The sequence below is a fragment of the Capsicum annuum genome, chromosome 11 (assembly GCF_002878395.1).
Source record: "Capsicum annuum cultivar UCD-10X-F1 chromosome 11, UCD10Xv1.1, whole genome shotgun sequence".
Taxonomy (NCBI): Eukaryota; Viridiplantae; Streptophyta; class Magnoliopsida; order Solanales; family Solanaceae; genus Capsicum; species Capsicum annuum.
Window position 1 is genome coordinate 161,684,763 of NC_061121.1, and position 17,839 is coordinate 161,702,601.

Genomic DNA, 17,839 nt, shown 5'->3' on the forward strand with positions numbered 1-17,839 from the left:
GTATGAAGTATTTTACATCTCAACTGCAAATTCAGGCAAAGTTCAGGTATTTTTCAGACTATTATCCCTATTATTTTTTATATAGTTTTTCAATATATAAACTTTTTATGTAGTATATGTAAATAGACTTATATTATATTTTTATTTCAAAAAATTGAAAATTTATGTCCAAATTTATGCAAAATATCAATTAAATTTGAAACCTCTTATTAAATCTCTGCTTTAGGCCCCCAACGTTCTTAAGCTGCCCCTGCAGTAGCTATTTATGTATGTTGTTCAATAAGTCATATCATTTGCATACTCTAAATATCTATAAGGTATTTGCATATTATAAATATCGATAATGCCTTTTTTTTGGTAAACAAATATCTATAATATCTTGCATGACTTTAAGCCAAAAAGATATTAAAAGGTTCATAAAGAGATAAGATAGCGAAGAAAATAGAGCAATACGTGTGATGTTCTTTATTATAAGTGATTTTTGAACTTTATTCGACTGACTTAAAGAAGAATGCGATAGATTATTTATGTGTGTAATATCAGTTAAATGTATAGTTGTTTGCATTTTAGAAATTGGTATTATTCTTTGTTTTCTTTTGGTATATTTCTTTAACACTTGTGACATTTGATGAACTCAAAGCAGGTAACTTAAATCAAGCGACTTATATGACAAGAAAGGTATAAAAGTAATAGCATGTGATGGATAAAGATCATGATTATCAATGTAGATAACAAATGTGGGAATCTACTAGGTGTCTTTTCCGCACGAATGAAAATGTTTTGATGAATTTTTTTAAGGTTTACGTTTTTTTTAGGAAAATAGGAGAATTTCTTATTTATTTTTTGTCTAAGTAAAAATATTAATTTAAAGTATTTAGATGTAACCTAGATAAGTAGTATGAGATGTTTTGTCAAGGGGGTTACATGTTGGCACAAAGATAGATGTGTTGAAGAGTTGAGAGGATATAATTAATATGACATATCACTTGTGAAACTTGTTTTTACTGTTTTCACTGAATAAATAATTCTCTTCATTTTAAAGAAAATTACATATATATTCAATGGTCTTAACCATGACAAACAAGTCACCATACAATGATTCATACTAATCATTCACAAAAAATTATACTTAACTCTTCCATGTATATTATTTTACAAAGTAGTATATTACATAGAGTGATATGCACGTGTCATGATCCAAAAATCAAAGGTCATGATAGCACTTGTCGCGACGTTCATGACGAGTAAGTCTATCATCCAAATTGATACATAAAGAGGAAAAGACAGAAATACCCCCAAGGTAAAGCTTCTAGAACTAAGTCGAACCACATAAGTATGATAAATGCGGAAGGAATATAATCAATAACGTAGCCATAACTTCCAAAACTTGGTGTCGACAATATAAGAACTACTGAGACAACCATGAATCAAATATATCAGAAATATCCACACAGGGTTAACATCTATCCCCGAATATAAATAAAGACATAACTACTATAGAAAGATAAAGGTGAACTCCGAACGCATGAATGTCCAACCGTTACCTTGAGTAAATCTGAACGCGCTCGAAATCAACCAATTTGAGGTGTATTCGAGCTAGGGCCTGTATCGAAAGGGTGCAGTAGGCGTGAGTATGGTCCACTTATACTCAATAAGTATTATAGGCTGTCCAATCAAAGTAGTAAATAAAGCATACAAAATATACACTAAAGGTACGTCACCTGTAATAAAAAAATGTACATTAGCCCACCGCTTGCATTAACAGTTCTACAACATCCACACATAATAATACAATAACACACCAGATAGGGATACAAATACACACAATATCACATACAAGTAGAAAAGAAAAGGAGCATGTATAATCAAGATTATCGAGTACAAATAAAGGAAGATAGAATAATTAGATATTAACAAGTCAAGATATAGAATAAATAGATAGATGACGAGTCAATATGATAATACAAGCATAACATAAACACAATAAAGAAAGTCCAATGTATATGATGATGATAATGACGACGATGATGATGATGACGATGGTGATAATAAGGATGCATTAGGTTGGCACACAACCTTGAGGTTGGCACACAACCTCGAGTTTCTCACAAAATCTTGGGTTTGGTATACAACCTTCGTATTTTTCATATTTCTAGTATTTCTAAAGCACATACATAACATAAGACACTAATCCAGTACACACACATGATAACAAGTAAATATAAAGAAATAAAACAAATAAGTGAAATGATGCATACGATGATATGAGAATAATGATACAATGTTCACAACTATACAAAATGAGTATTTTCACAACCAATCTACATGATGTATTTTCCACAATTAATCCTTATGATGTATTTCCACCATCAACAACAATGTTACTATTCCACTACCATGTGAGCCAATAACCACTAACTATTTTCACTATCCATGAATTTTCCATATTATTCATATGCCTACAAAGTATGAATATATATATATATATATATATATATATATATATATATATATATATCACAATACGCCAAAGGAACCACAATAGACATTTCTAACAACACAATATAATTATTCACATGTATTCCAGGCTATCAACATTAGATAAAACCCTGCGCAGTCACACATATCACAAGATATCTTAGATTCATCAATTACATCACATTCAAGCCCCCACACGAGCACAACATATAGATAGCCATATTTCATAATTAGTTTTCATCCTTAACATGAATTTTGTATCAATATTTATTACCCATCCAATCTGAAAGAGTTAAGCCATAACCTATCTCGAATATCTAAATCGGTCCGCTATACTTCGAATCCATGATTTTACTTTCGATGAACTATCCCAAAATCAACTAAAACAAAGAAATATAGAACCTACGCATCAAAACAAAGCCAATGATACCTATATTTCCTACTTTTGATTCAGGGTCAAAACGAACCCTCGAAATAGGTTCTTGAAAAAAAAGGACAAAATTGTAACTTTAATTCAAAAATATGTTTCCTATAATTTTAGGAATCTACAGCTGAAAAACTAAATCAAATCAAGTGAAAAATGAGGTTCAAATTGAAGAAAAATTATTTTTAAGTTTTATCGGGTAAAATCTTCAAAATCCGTATCAAAATCAAGAATTAAAATTATTTTGAAGGTTAAATTGATGAAAAACTACTAACTATAAGATTAAAACATTATTCAAGTGAAAAGGAGTGAAATTTGGGTTTAAAATCAAACCATAAGATTTTTGGATTTTGAGAAATTTATCAAGGAATTAGAGTAGAAAAAGATGAAATCTCACATTAAATCCATAATATAATCAAGAAAATAGATGTTAATCTACCTTCCCAAATTTCCACAAACTTCGCTTTTAAGCTCTCATACTATTTTTGGGTTTAACTCTCAAGAAAAAAGGTGAAAGAATGAACAAAATGGGCAAGAAAAGGGGCTATTTATAGCACACAAGCAAAGCTGGAAAATCAAGATTTTTAAGTCCAAAAAAGGGACTTCGACAGGGTGCCTGGAATTTGTTCAGTGCCTGATATATGTAAACGAATAATGCAACCACACTAAATTCGATGCTCTGAACTCAATGACGATATCATATTTTCAAAAGTATATCATTTTCACAGAGTTTACCCCTGAAACCCAAAATCACAATATTCCAAATCGAGGATCAAAATGAGATTTAAAAGCCATAAAATCCAACCAAATATGTTACCACTCCAAAATCAATGTTTTGGATGCATTGGCAAAGTTGAATTTTTTATCTGAGGTCCTTTCAACCAAATATGGAACATACACTCATATTTCTAATTTTTCCAAATTTTCGACCAATAGGTCTAAATGAGCTCGGGTATATCGGGACCCGAACCAAAGGTCTACTTAGCCTAAAATCAATATTCTGGAGCTGCTGGTGCAGTTCGTTCATCCATTCATTGCATGGATTAAAAGATAACTACACCAGTCTATAATAAGGCTCTTGAAGCCACCAAAAATCACAATATTGCACAAATGGTACCAAAATGCATTGAAAATCATACCAATCACCCCATACCCCAAAAATACCATAATGTAACTACAGGGAGGAGTAAAATAGTCAAATTATGAAAAATCATAAATTTCACACATTTTATCAAATTTTTAGGTTGTTACATCATCCACCACTATAAATTTAGTTTGTCCTCGAACTAAGGCAAGGAAATACCTAAATCAACAAAGAGTTGGGTATAAGAACTACACATATCAGACTTAACCTCCCAAGTAGCCTCATCTATAGGTCGATGTCGTCACTGAACCTTAATCACAGGTATAACTCTAGAGCGCAACTGCCTAACATCTCTAGCCAAAATAGAGATCGGCTTCTCAACAAAAGGCAATCGCTTATCTAACTGAACCGACTCCCAATAAATGACATGAGACTCATAAAGAATGTAACAGCGAAACATAAAAATATGAAAAACTAGATGAACAACTGATAAATCTAGATGCAAAGCTAAATCATAGACCACATCACAAACGATCCAAAAAATCTCAAATGGACAAATACACCTGGGGCTAAACTTTCCCCTCTCCCTAAACCTTATCATACCTTTCATGGGTGAAACTCAAAGTAAATATGATCAACAACACCAAATCTCAAGGCACAAAACCTATGATCTGCATAACACTTCTACCTACCCTGAGCCGCTCGAAGTATATCCTGAATGATTTGAACTCTATCTAAAGACTTACGAAGAAAGTCTGTAACTCGAGGTCTCACCTCTGAAACATCAAACCAACGCACTAGCGAGTGACAACTCCTACCATACAATGCCTTAAAATGAGATATATCAATACTGAAATGGTAGCTATTATTATATTCAAACTTAGCTAAAGACAAATGCTACTCTCACTGTCCACCAAAATCCATCACTTAAGCGTGGAGTATATCCTTCAAAACCTAAATAGTCCGCTCTATGGGGAAACATTATGCTAAGATCAACTCAAGTACCAAAATCATCCTGAAAAGTCTTCCAAAAGTAAGATGTGAATACAGAACCTCAATCTAAAATAATAAACACCAGCACACCATACAGATAGATAATCTCACAAATATAGATACGGGCCAACATCTCAGCACTGAATTAGACTTGAATCGAAATAAAATAAGCTGACTTGGTCAATCGATCTACTATAACCCAAACACTGTCAGAACTACGAGATGTGAGAGGCAAATAAATCACAAAATCCACTATGATCCGTTCCTACTTGTACTCAGGAATGGGTAACCTCTGAAGCAAACCACCCGATCTCATATGCTTGACCTTTACCTGCTGACAACATAGGCAACGAGCCAAAAAATCTACTAAATCTTGCCTCATACCATCCCACCAGTAGTGTGGTCTCAAATCACGCTACATCTTAGTCACTTTAAGATGGATAGAGTATCTAAAACAATAAGCCTCTTCCAATATCAATCTAATCCAATCACCCACTCTGTCCCTAATTCTTAAAACTCCATCTAAATTAAGTAAGGCTTTCTTAGCCTCGCCACTCAACACCTTATCTCAAATCAACCTCAAAATAACATCATTAAACTGATGAGCTCGAATATGCTCTATCAAGAAGATCTAGCCTCCACAAATGCCAAAACATGTCCAGGTCTCGAAATATCAAGCATAACCATCTGGTTAACTAACGACTGAACCTCTAAGGCTAAAGGACTCTCTTGGGTCAAAAGATGAACCAAGATACCCATGCTAGTCGACTTTCAACTTCAGGCATCCATAACCATATTAGCCTTACTCGGATAGTAGAGACTAGTCAAGTCATAATCCTTAAGCAACTCAAGATAATAATGCTGCCTTATATTAAGATCTCGCTGGCTGAAGAAGTACTGAAGGCTACGATGATCTGAAAAGATCTCACAATGGACTCCATACAAGTAGTGCTTCCACAACTTCAAGGCAAATACAACTGTACATAATTCCAAATCATGGGTAGGATAAATCCTCTAATAAGGCTTTAACTCATGAGATGCATAAGCAATCACCTTTCCCTCCTACATCAACACAACACCCAATTTAATACCTAAAGCATCATAAAACCTGGTAAAATGCCCTCCTTGGGCATAGTCAATATAGGAGCTGAAGTTAACAAATCCTTGAGCTTTTGAAAGCTCACCTCACAAGAATCAAATCACTGAAAAGAAATTTTCTTTTGAGTCAACTTAGTTCATGGATCTGCAATAAATAAGAAACCCTTAATAAAATGCCAATAATAACCTACCAATCCAATAAAACTTTGAATCTCATTGGGCGAAGTAGGTCTATCACAATCACAAACTGCTACAACCTTGGCTTGATCAACCATGATACCTTTCTTTGTCACTACATAAACTAGGAAAGAAAAAGACTCCAACCAAAACTCACACTTGGAGAACTTAGCATACAACTTCTCATCCCTTAATCTCTGAAGCACAATCCGCAAATGCTCCTCATGCTTAGTATTACTCTTGGAATATACCAATATATCATCTATAAATACAATAACAAAAGAGTTGAGATATAGTCAAAACAGCTGATTCATTAACTCCATGAATGCGGCTAGGGCATTGATCAACCTAAAGGATATGACCAAGAACTCATGATGACCATATCGAGTATGAAAAGCTATCTTGGGAATATCCAAAGCTCTAATCTTCAACTAGTAATAATAGTACCTTAAATTAATTTTTGAAAATGTGACAACATCCAGAAGCTGATCAAATAAATCATCAGTGCGAGAAAGAGGATACTTATTCTTAACCGTCACCCTGTTCAACTGTCGATAATCAATACACATCTGGATAGACCCATCATTATTCTTCACAAATAAGATAGGCGCACCACAAGTCAATTCTCTAGGTTGGATATATCCCTTATCCAATAGCTCCTGCAACTGATCTTTCAATTTCTTCAATTCGGCTGGGCCATCTTATAAGGAGGAATAGAAATGGGCTTGGTGTCGACTCAATATTAATAGTAAAATCAATATTATGATTAGGAGGAATACCATGCAAATTCATAGAAAACACATCCATAAACTCACGAACAACACAGATAGAATCTAAGGAAGGAGGTGAAACAACACCAGTAAAGCGAATATGAGACAAATAAAGTAAACATCCCCTCTCAATTAATAGATGAACCAAAACATAAGATATGACCCTCTTGGGTCCCGGGACACCCTTATAGGATATCCTTGGTACACCCAGCAAAGATAAAGTCATAGTCTTCGCAAAAATCTAAGTCATCATGATACAGAGCCAATCAATCCATACCCAAAATAATATCAAAATCAACCATATCTAATACAAGCAAATCTACCCAAGTCTCACGGCATGAAAAAAAGTCACGACACAAGATCAATGCATTCGATCCACCACTAAAAAAATCTCCTACAGGGTTAGATACATAAATAGGCATGACAACAGGCTCACTAACCAAATCAAAACCTAAAGTAAAATATATAGACATAAGAGAAAAGTTGATTTGAGATTAAATAACACAGATGAAAATCTAAAATAAATAGGGATGATACCTGTGATCACAACATCAAAAGCCTCCACCTCTGGTCTAGCAGGTATAACATAACACTGACCACGACCACCAACTGGCTGAATAGCCTTGCGACCGCCACTACATTTTCCACTACCTATGCCTCTCGTACCTCTAGTAAAACCCTACCTCCCATAATTGAAATAGGAGTAGCTATGAAAATACAAAGGGAAAAATCCTTGGCCACATGGCTAGTCTTATCACATACATAGCAAACTCTAAACTTTTTCTAATGGCCATCCTGTACCGCTGAACCAGAAAACCCAAGCGAACCTCTACAATCTCTGCCTCATGGAGTCTAACCTCTAAACTTACAAAAATAGCACACCTTCTTGGTTCCTCCTTGAGACGCTCGAGGAGTAGGTCCATGCATCCTCGCCTGACCCCTTTTACTCTGAAATAACACCCAAATACTACTATCTGTGTCTGTATCCCTGAAGAGCAAGGGGCATAACAAGTTCAACTGGATCAAATCCTATTTGAGGAGGTAATATAGATAAAGGCAAAACTATTAATATCGAAACACCATACTCAGATAGCGGTGCTAAAATAGGAATAAGACTCGAGGCCTGAAGAGTACCCAAAATAGAAGCAGGTGTAATAATAGGATCGATACTCTGAACTAGAGGAGCACCCAACATAACCAAAGGAGAACCCTCTAAATGGGTCAGCAAACGTACTAGCAATCCCTATAACACCGGGGTAGACGAACTCTGAAGAACTGGGGTACCCACACCTCCAACCTGCTCAACATGAGGCTTAGGAGAGAGTCCCCTAGCAGTCCTCCTAGATGGGGATAATCAATGGGCCCATCCACTCCCTCGAGTCATGGACTCCCTTGAGTCTATCCATGACTCAAGGCTCACCCTCTGTGTGAAGGCTATACATCTCTGATCACATGTGTTACTATCCAAATTAGGGCCTAGACGTGACGGGTATCTCAAGCCTATCGAGGACCAAAGACCACCCCTTTAGCCTATTCCAACCTAACCAATATATATACATATATATATATATCACAAGAGATGACAAGAATCCAAAAGTCTAAATGGCATCAATATCAGAACCAATATCAAATGACAACTATAATACCCAAGTCTACAGTCGTCCAACAAGCCTCTAACAAAATTGAGTACCAATAAAGGGTCGGGATATGCCTTCGACCATAACAAAAATCAATTTGAAATAAAGTCTAAGAAAAGAGAAACCAACCAAGAAATGAAGACTTTCAAAGGATAGAAGCTCACTACTTCAAGTCAACGCTCGAACAATCCACGAACACATGATCACTACGCGAGAAAGGTAGATTTTCCTTTGGACCCTACATCGCATAGGGATACAACATCAAAAGACGGTTAGTGGTTAAAGCACTAGCATGTAACTCAAGGATAAAAGAGTAAAGTAATCCCAAAACAATCATATGAAAACCAGTAAAACTAATGCACAATATTATATGCACAACATAAATATATATCATATGCCGGGAAAAAGGGAACAAGGCTTAGCATGAATTTTAAAACATTAACCTGGACTGTGTAGCTTGACCTTCCTAAAACTACCCACGGGCTATATCGGTTCAGCTCCCCCTACTGAAAGGGACCAGTGTGTGTTAGCTGCAGACTAGAGAGAAAAAACCTGAGATGTCTAATACATTCCTAAATATAAAGTGTGACATCATGCATATGGTCATCAAGATCATCCTCACATCGGCAAATATGAGTTTCTAATATCGGTACCTCCGGGACCTCTACCTTACATGAATTTGCTACACAACCCCCTTTAAGCCATATTAAAATCATTTACATATTCCCAACCATTTACCAAGGAGTCTTTTACTTAGACATTAACTGTTGGTTTAGTCATACAAAAATTAGAGCTTGCAAGTCTAATACCTTATGCTATATAAACCATTAAACCAAATTAGAGTCCACCATTTCCAATCAAACCAAAACCATTTATAATCAAACCATGGCCACCAAGGACTTTCCAAAACCAAATAAAACCAACCAAACTAATTCATGTTTCTTTAACCATTTATGCAATGCAAAGATTCAAAAATATCCAAACTATATAACAAAATTATAACGACAATTTCATAAATAGTTTGAGGGCATATAATTTCCATGACCAAATTCAAGTAATTTGGAAAATCCATGGTACCCCGAAATTCAATTTACCATTCCCATGCACCCCACCATATTCATAAACATTAATAAAGCATGATTGTTTCATAATAAACCATGGAAAGTCAAGTTAAAGACCAATCATATCCGATGCCCTTAACTAAAACAAAACCCACATCAAAACTAGGAATTTAATATCAATTTCTTCTATTAATGAAATTATAAATTCAAGGGGAAAAGGTAAATGCCTTAAACATAAGAGATTTGGAAAGAGATTCAAAGCTTGGAACCCAAAAGTTAAACGTACGGTGGAATCCTTGGCCTTCTTGGGGGTTTTTGAGGTAAGAATGAATTTGGGGATATATTTCCTGTTAAAATTGAAGTAAAGGGGTTTTATAATGCTTAAGGATCGTACTTAAGTGGAAAAACCCTTTTGATCCCCGTCACTTTTAATAACCAACAAAACAGCCGCTGAGAATCAAGGGTCCGTAGTACGGACCTCATCACAGAGGCCCAACCTTTGAGTCGCAGACCCTATCGCTGAGCAAAGACTTCGAGTCATTGAGGATAGTCTCCGTGATAGCCTCTACGGCATGCTGCTATCGCGGAAGTTTGCTGCCTCTAGGCTCCAAAATCACCGCGAAACCCATCCAAAAATTTTGAAACTCATTCGGGCAACCTATTTAACATCCCTAAAGATAATTTGGGTAAAAAATTAACATTTCAAGCACGAGAAGGCCAACATTAAATTGCTTAAAATTTGAGGGTGTTACGTTATCCCCCCTTAGGATCATTCATCCCCGAATAATGAGCTAGGACACATTTTACATGAGAATAACCATAATATACCATAATACCCCTCCATAGACTCTCTCAACAATAATTGAGTCCCTGCCTATCCCTAAACTCCGCCTGCTTCCTCTTCTCATCCTTAACCTGATGTATATCAATAGTCAACCTCAAGTTGTCTATATCTTTAATCAGTAAGGTAGTCTTGATCTCTAGAATCAAATCCCTATTTAACCTAGAGGCGAACTTCCTCATTCTCGACCTCATATCATCCACCAAATTAGGAGCATACCTTTATAGCTGATGGAACTTCAAAGCATATTCCTTTACTGACATCCTTCCCTACCCGAGGTTCACAAACTCCTCTATCTTAGCTTTTCTTAACTCTTGAGGAAATAATCGATCTAAGAAGGCATTAGAAAAGGCCTCCCATAGGCCTTCCTCTTCTATATCACCTTTATCCCTGTCCTACTCCTCATACCACTGATAAGCAATATCCTTAAGCTGATAAGTTACAATGTTAACCCCCTCTACATTAGTAGCCTACATCACCTGAAAGGTATTTTCCATCTTATCCAAGAAGCCCTATAGATCCTCCTACACCTTTACCCCAATAAAAGTTAGAGAACCCTTTTTCATAAATTGACCAACCTTTATGGCCTTAGCAGACAAAGCACCAGACGCACCTTGCTTAGCCTGCAAAACAACCAATTAGGCAATAATATAGATAGACTGACAAAATTCTGCGTTCATCATATTTCCCTGTGGGACCTAAGGAGAGCTAGCTGGAATAAAAGGAACTCCAGCACAATTAGGAATAGGACCATGGGATCAAAGATGTACTCCAGACATAGGAGGTACCCCTTAAGCATTATCCCCGGATGGAAAGAAAAAATTTCTTTGTGTTCTAGATCTAGGAGGTATGATCTGAAAGATGAACAAACAAGGATTAAAGGAGATTCCAGGTTTGAGAACTCAAGTTTGGAGGTAGAATACTAACAAAGTAAAACATTCCTAATGTCTTATAACCTCTCTCTTATAAGTGTGGCACACTTCACACCCCTAAAAGAGACTCTACTCGACACGATTTTATGGACTTCCTAGTTGACCATGAACCTAGGCTTTGATACCAACTTGACCCGACTCGACCCTGAGCCTTGTCGTAATAGGCATCTCAAGTCCAACCAGGACCAAGGACTGCCCCTTGTTGCAAAACCCAACAACCTATATCTAGCCATAGGTGGGCTGAATTTTGAAGATATAATAAGATAGCATTACTGTTATCATTATGACTCTAGGATAGGGTCATAATTGTGATCGACCCAACTGTACTAAACCAACTACCCAACGATACCAACCCAAACCATAGGCCATAAACCAGTCCATAACTAAAGAGAATAATAAAACATACTATGATAATCAATGCAAAAATGTAATAGGATGGAACAACTAACAATATTGTCCAAGGGTGTAAGCCCCAACACCAATACCGATGCCAAGGCAAACACCAATACCGATCCCATGCATACCAACCCCTAGAAGTACCACAAAGCCTCTATCCAAAAGAGTAAATAAATTTGGTTGGGGCATGCCCCCAACCAAGGCCAAAACCATCCAGAATAAAGTCAAAACATCTAACAATATCCATAACATAAAATGATGCCTTTCGAAAGAATTTAAGCTCATCACTACAGTCCAAATGCTGATATCAAAGCTACATGCTAAACAGGAAGAGTAGAATGGCTGTTTCCTATATAGCGTGGGTATACAATTGCTAGTAGATGGGGTTAGCGTGTGAGCTCTAGCATAAATTTTAGGATAAGTACAAAATAATGCCAGTTATAAAACCAAGTAAAACCATTCATAGTGCATACAACTATACATATATAAGTGTCGGGAAACAGAACCAAGTTTATTATGCATTGAAAACCTTTATACCTAGGCTGTGTAGCTTGGATATCCAAACCACCCTTGGGCTATATGGGTTTAGCCCTCCTACTGAAAAGGTCCCGGTGCGTATAGCCATAACACCAGGAAATATCCCATGGGATGACTAGTACGTCCCCTAATATAAAATATGACGCACACACACACCATCATCAAGACCTCTCATATTGGTAAATATGAGTTTCTAGTTTTGGTCCCCCTAAGACCTCCACCTTCTATGGCTTTTCTACACATCATGCCATTAATGCCCAGTTAAAACTAGTTTCCAAATAACCAAACCATTATCCATTTATTAACCAAGTCCAGTATTAGTGGTATCATATACCACCCCTCATTTGCAAGTAATAGCCATAGCCAAATCATTTAGGTTAAGAAGACCTTAGGTGCCCTTCCAATTACCATATTAAATCCACTTGGGAGACTTTTATGTTCTCCATAAGCATAACCATTTAGCCTTTTCAAACCATTTAAACCATGTATAAATCCTTTATTAAGTTTAAAACATGTAAGAGTTCTATTAAAAGAAGTCAATGCAATGAACATATCTTCATAAGCATTTTATCGAAGACCTTGGGGGCATAATATAACCAAAACCAATTCCAAAGACCATTAAATCATTACCATGCAATCCAATTGTCCAAAACCACCATTATGCATATATAAGCATAATTAAAACCATAGGAAACTACAACCAAGCATTCAATATCAAAACCCCTAAATAATAGTTGAAAAGCATAATCATGAAATAGTAAAGCCATGAAATCAATCATATAAACCATGCCATTAGTTGAAATTACAATGAGGAACGAGAATCATGCCTTGTACTAAAGAACTGATGGAAAAAAATCACCAAGACAAGCCCAAAAGTAATCAACAAGATAAAACCCTAGCCTTCTTTCCCCAAAAGCTCTGGAGAGAATTATGGAGTGTTTTGGATTAGTTTCTAAGTGTTAATTAATAGAATAATAGCATAAATAGCCTTCAAAGTATGTTAGAAGTCATGATTCCTAGTTAGGGTAAGTAGGGAAATTCCCAGAATACCCCTACTTAAATTCCTTAAAAACCCGTAGAAGGGATACGACTGACTCATATGAGTCATACCTTTTTACAGGATTGGTACCCACCACTCATATCCAAGCCTCAACCCTTAGATCAAACACTATTAGTATATGACTCATCTAACCAAGTCGTAACCACAACATATGATCCATACCCATAACCCGTATCCCTAGTAGAATTAAAATACCAGGAGGATAAAACACCACTCTCCATATAAGTCCCTAATATGACTCGTACCAATTTCTATGACTCATACCTCAAGTCGTAACCATTCCAGTAACCAAAACCATCCCACCAACTAACACTGGTCAGCATATGATATGACCATACCACTCATACCTTAGCATACGGCTCATACCCATGAGTTGATTAGATTTAGAGAACAGATTCTAGGAATTTTTCTAAGGGTCAAAACCCAGGATGTTTCAAAATATGGGGCCCACATCTATAGTTCCAATTTTTCCAACTTTTTAACTAGCTGGTCGAAATGAGCTCGGGTGCATTAGGATCCAAACCAAAGGTCTACCTAGCCTAAAATCGATATTCTAAAAATGCTACCATGGTCTATTCAGCCATCCATCACATAGATCAAAATATAACTACATAAGTTCATAATAAGGCCATCAAATCCACCAAAAACCATAATATCACACAAAGTACCAAAATGCATCGAAAACCATACCAGTCACCTCCATACTCAAAAAATACCATAATGTAACTATGGGGAGGGATAAAATAATCAAATCATGCAATCAAATTTTTAGGTCGTTACATCACATGTTGAGAAACTAGTATAGATATATGTATCAAACACATTTATTGTTATTATACATGTAACTAATAAAAGATGACTACATAACTATATCTTACCTATTTAGTGTTTATTTTATCTTATTAGGTTGATATAAAATTCAACAAGATTTAAACATTAATGTCCAGTCATTACACAAATATAGTGAAAGCTTTGAAAGAGCGATCTATTTCAGAGAATAAGGTAGTTAATATATCACAGGTTCCTGACAATCAAGTCCATTAAAGTGAAAATGATAGCCTTAATAAAAAGGTGACACTGATCAGACTAAAAATAAGAACAATATGAATGTTAAACACGATAATATTGTGGAAGATGGAGGAAAAACAAATAAAGGACAAACTACTGAAGGCCAAAGTGATAAATGTGACCACCAGGTATATATTGGCGTGACACAAAGTTACTGCATTATTGATAATCAATAGGATATTGCTATTATCGGTACATACAAATTGCTTAAAATAAAGTTGTGGATACACATCTATTAGTAACTACATTGGCTTTGACTATTTAATCATTGACTACAATCATCCCTCATAAAATCACTAATAGTAAATTTTTTATAATAAATAATGCTTTTTTCAACCAGAGTCCTGAGGCTAGGATATAGTTACTAAAGGAAAAGGAGACACCGGCTTAAAAAATTAAGTAGTCTTAAAAAATATCCAAATACCTACACACCACTGAATTTACTTTCGATTCAAAGGGACAAGAAGTAATTCAAACTAATGATTAATTGAAGCATCCTTTCGAAGTTCACAAAATTTCTAGACCACATCATGTGAAAATAATCTCAAAGTGGGCTCCTGAAAGCATATTCTAGTAGGTAAGGTTAATATAAAATATTTTCATAATAACATTTATATATATATACTTACTTACAAAATTCTACAATACGTATTCAAGAAAGAGAAGGATGAGCACTACACTGCCAAATACATTGAACTTCATTCAAAGCTTGACTTTGTTGTTGCAAGTCCATAGAGAAATAACTAATTTTACTGCATGTCACAACCTACTACATGTTGAAATGATGAGTTATAGTTATATTCTTAGAATATATTTGTGCCCTATATACCATGTCTCTTTTGTATGTCCTATATAACCGACTTACAAATATACCTGTCACAACCATCAAATACACACATGATAAATTTTTGTTTTGATACATCCAACTAATTTACACATGTTTTGAAAATGATAGTCTAGTAATTATAGACACAAATATGCTATTATTTTAAAAGCAATGTGCTTTAATTTCATGTTAGATTTTTTGTCTTACACCTTGATACACACTTAAACATTTATATTCTTGATATATTACTAATAAATATATGTATTATTTTTTCACGTCTACAAATGTTGAGCTCATCTAATAATATATTTGGCTTATGTATCGGATTCAAAATATGTAATATGCATAAGTGGGCCATTAATATTACATGAAATCATACTGATATATGTCAGATAATATGCACAACATATTAATGTAATATTCTATTACCTATGCAAGAAGGCAAAGGTACAAACCACCCAAAATTATAGATGTACCACTGCTAATTGTCTGTTTAAAACATATACTATGAAATATATAGTAGGTGTCATCCGCAACCATCAGATTGAGTATTTTATTTTTAGAAGTACTATGCTCATTCAAAGAAGGTTGCGTCGCAAGAGGTTTCAATTTGTTTAGTTATATAAGGTTTAAGGATCATGACTTATCTACCATGGTATTTGGTGGGTGAGGTTTACATCCTAATCAACTGTAAAAGAGCATTTCATTAGGTGTTAGCATTTGTAGTTTTGAAGAAAAGGTGTATTTGAGTCCATAACTCAATGAAACAACCCTATAAATATTCTTTTTAAATACAACACTTTGTTGTAATATTATCAACTTATTTAATGAATAGTGATTTTATGAAAACAAAGCACACGATCTAGACACAACTTGAAGTATTCAATGAGAAGACTGATCTACATCCATTTGATATTTAATATTTGATGGTATTTCCCAAAACTAAAGTGGAACCCTATATGTATCACTAAAATAGTGGCTTTACATACGTACTTTACATTATATAATAGCTATATACTTATGTATTTCAAAGATTGTGGATGTTTATGACAATATATGTTGAATTTTTAAGTGATAGAGTTGAAATACATGCTTCAAATTTTGATGTAGAGATTTAGCGATCTAGATATGCATCACTCTTATGAATTATGATTTGAACAAAGCGACAAATAGGTATGTTAGTGACAATCAATATATGCCTAAGTTCAAACATTCATATATTCCATCAGATGATCAGAATTTGGTAGATATTGAGTAGTTGTTGTCTAGTAGTTTGCCTACATATATTTTGTTTTTTCTTTTTGATTGGATAATTTAACGGGTGTTTGTGCTAGCAGTTACCTTTCAACATAGAAATCTATCTTTTCAATTAATAACATATAGTACCTTTTTTTAATTTACTAAAGTTTATCAGATTTGATTTATGTGTCAGAAATAAATATCAAGTACATTTATCAGACATGTGACAATATATGTATCAAATATATATAAGTTTTATTTTAATAGAATCATGTATCTAGAACCTTTTCAAATAATACCATTCTAATACATTTTCAAATGTATCAGAAAAATTTAGGAAAATGATATGTAATAAAAAAATGTAACAACATTACAAATGTTTCAGCTACATATAAGTATCAGACATATGTATCTCAGACATATGTATCAAACATAGGCAAAATCATTCAAGTAGGTAATTAGAACATTTATATAAATAAAGAAAACTTAATATTTGATACATATTATTGAAAGATATCAAGGATATATTATATTGATACATATCACTAATACAATCCTGTTAACATCAATAAGTTTTAGTTATTAAAACTCAGACTAATATCATATGATCATTAAGGTTCCTAGAAGTTCAATATATTAGTGGTAAAATATTATTGAGAAATGATATGAATTTAGAGTAACCAAAACATGGAAATTCTTAAAACTCTCAACCTATAATTCAAAATAAAATGTCATATCTGCCTTGAAAAGTAGTTGCAGGTGACCCTATTATATCCATCATGCCTACACTTTTCATAATAGTTTGATCTTGATGAAAATGTTTAACTTATTTCCTGTGCCTTCCTTACTTTGGCCTTCCAAGTTATCTTTTGTATTTTGATGACAAAATTAATTCTTCCAAAATATCTCATGGTACATGCCAATTCTTTTCACCTGGTATCGAACAAATCGATATTTCATATGTGCTTACAAGTTTTCTTGCTTGTAGTAACCAATACAGTATGACTTCATATCATCTATATGTTTGCACATGTCATATCTCCTCAAGCTGAAATTTCTCATACTTGGATGTTCTATTATCTAGATGGATAATATATTATCTTCCATCATTATAGACACTGTGGATGTAGTTGATGATTCCCTAACTTGAATATTTTTTAATGATTGGCTAAAACATAACTATAAAAGTTATTAATAATTAATATACGATACAAAATT